Source organism: Rutilus rutilus (assembly GCF_951802725.1).
Source record: "Rutilus rutilus genome assembly, chromosome: 6".
NCBI lineage: Eukaryota > Metazoa > Chordata > Actinopteri > Cypriniformes > Leuciscidae > Rutilus > Rutilus rutilus.
In genome coordinates, this window is record NC_140214.1 from 1,212,534 (window position 1) to 1,215,189 (window position 2,656).

Here is a 2,656-nt window from a genome sequence, read left to right on the forward strand (position 1 = left end):
TATTATTGCGTATGTCTGTGCAACACTTATGACTGATGTATGTGATAAATCATCCAGAAGTGACATCGTTAACCACAGGCCATAGATCAATGATAATTGATCAAATATATATATATATATATATATATATATATTTTTTTTTTTCACATTTTCATGAAAAGTTAGACTAGATATTAGACTTTTTTTTTTTATTAATAGAAATGAATTAATTTTTCACCGGATGACTTGGAAAAAAATCTTGAATTAATTTAAATGAATGAATTAATAATTTTATTAATTTAATTTAATTAATACTTTTGTGTTGAAAGAAATCATGAATTTAAATTAATGAATTAATCATTTTTCACCAGATTTGGAAAAAAAATCATGGATAAATATAAATTGAATACATTTTTCACCAGACGACTTCAAAGAAATCGTGAATTAATCTAAATGAATAAATTAAGATTTTTTGACATCATGAGGACAATCATAAATGTATGAATTAATAATTTTTCACCAGGTAACTTGGGGAAAAAAATTAATGAATTTAAATGCATTTAATTAGTACTTTTTCACCAGATGACTTGGGGGAAACAAATCATGAATTAATATAAATTAATGAATACATTTTTCACTAGCGTGAATTAAAATAAATTGAATTAATACTTTTGAATATCTCTATTTGGAAAATAATTAAACCCCAGAACGTCCCCATAAAAGAGTGGTTTTATAGTCATTGAATCAGCCTTCATAAATACAAACTTTAGGAATGCGACTCTTGCGTTTCTGTAAATGCACACAGAGGTCAGAGAAGGATGTGCTGGTTGTTGTGCACATGCATCTTCAGAACGAGGTTTGCAGCTTTGTCCCGCTGAGTGAAGGTCAGGCAGCTGCGATCTCCTCTATCTGTGTGGGAGAGACTGAGGAGGAACGTCAAACCCCCGAATCTGATCATCGGGGCGACGTGACATTCAGCTGAGGAATTCTCCTGATGCAGTCAAAACCAAAGAGCTGATAGAGCCTCTGAACGCCAACAGTTTCACACGCCTGAGCTCTGAACGCACGCGTCATGTGATGGGAAATATTTCACTTTTTGTGAATTATTCATATTTTAGATTAGTAAAGTTCGTTGGCATAAACTTTTGATGTTGGTCTGACAAAGCCGCTTGAAAGCTTTATAAGCTTTAAATTTAGTGAAGTGGAAAGACAAAGAGAAAGACATTGCTAGCATGAATTTACATGTTGCTAGTATGATTTAGCACTTTTCTAACATGAATTAGCATGTTGCTAGCATGTTTAACACATTGTTAGCATGCTTTAACATTTTGCTAGCATGTTTCAATACGTTAACATGATTTAACAGTTTGCTAACATAAATAAGCATGAATTTACATGTTGCTAGTATGATTTAACTTTTCTAACATGAATTAGCATGTTGCTAACATGTTTTAACACATTGTTAGCATTATTTAGCATTTTACTAGCATGTTTCAATACGTTAACATGATTTAACAGTTTGTTAACATAAGCATGTTGCTAACATGTTTTTAGCATGTTTTTAGAATAAATTAGCATGTTCTCGCACATTGCTAACATGATTTAGCAGTTTTGAGATCATTGCTAAGATGCATTTTTATATTGCTGCCATTTTTGAAAATATTATTAACATGAATTAGCATATTGTTAACATTATTTAGCACTAGCATGTTGCTAGCACGTTAATTCATGTTACCAAAGTGTTCAATCATGATGCTAGCATTTTTCTGTATTTTGTTAGCATGAATTAACATGATTTTAACATGAATTAGCATTTTGTTACCATGTTTTAACACGTTGCTAGCATGAATTGGCATTTTGCTAACATGAATTTAACATTTTTATAACATGTTTTAACAGGTTGCTAATATGATTTATATTGATATATTTTTTATAATTATGTTAGTTTGATTTAACACATTGCTAACATGAATTAGCATGTTGTTACCATGAATTAACACGTTGCTAGCATGATTGAACATGTTAACATGTTTTAATGTCGTTAGCATGAATTAGCATGTTTCTAAGTTATTCGCGTGAATTAGCATGTTGTTAGCATGTCCAAGCTACTTGTTAGGCTTTGCCAGTGATAGACAGTGGATGGAGCTTTGATAGAGCTATTATATTAAAGTTTTGACCCCATAAATTTAAGTCTATGGGAATCTTGTGATTTTTAATCTTCATTTTTAGAAAAGTTAGATAATGATGTGCAGGAATAAACCTTGCATTTCTAATAAACACTGCATTTAAAAAATAAGAATAGTCCATTTTGATTTCATGGTGGCATTGCTAATTATGTGTAACTTGTTGCATGAAATGCAGTGAGGTGTGTGTGGTGCCGGTCATCGGAATTGGTTTTCCCAGAGGATTGGCTTGATAGGGATTTCCTTTCCCGGTCCCGCCCTCATTAGTGAGCTGATGATGGAGATCGAGGCTAATGGCGAATCTGCAGCTGTGAACGCGTTCGCTAGATTGACTCCAGCTGCTCTCCGTCCGCACGCGCTTCATTCACAACAACTCCATTCATAATTAAACAGTAATTTCGTACATCAGCGTTTGCATTGCGTTTGTTTACTATTTGACCGACTACACGGAAGCTCCTTCAGTCTCTCATAACAGCAAGATAACATTATTATTT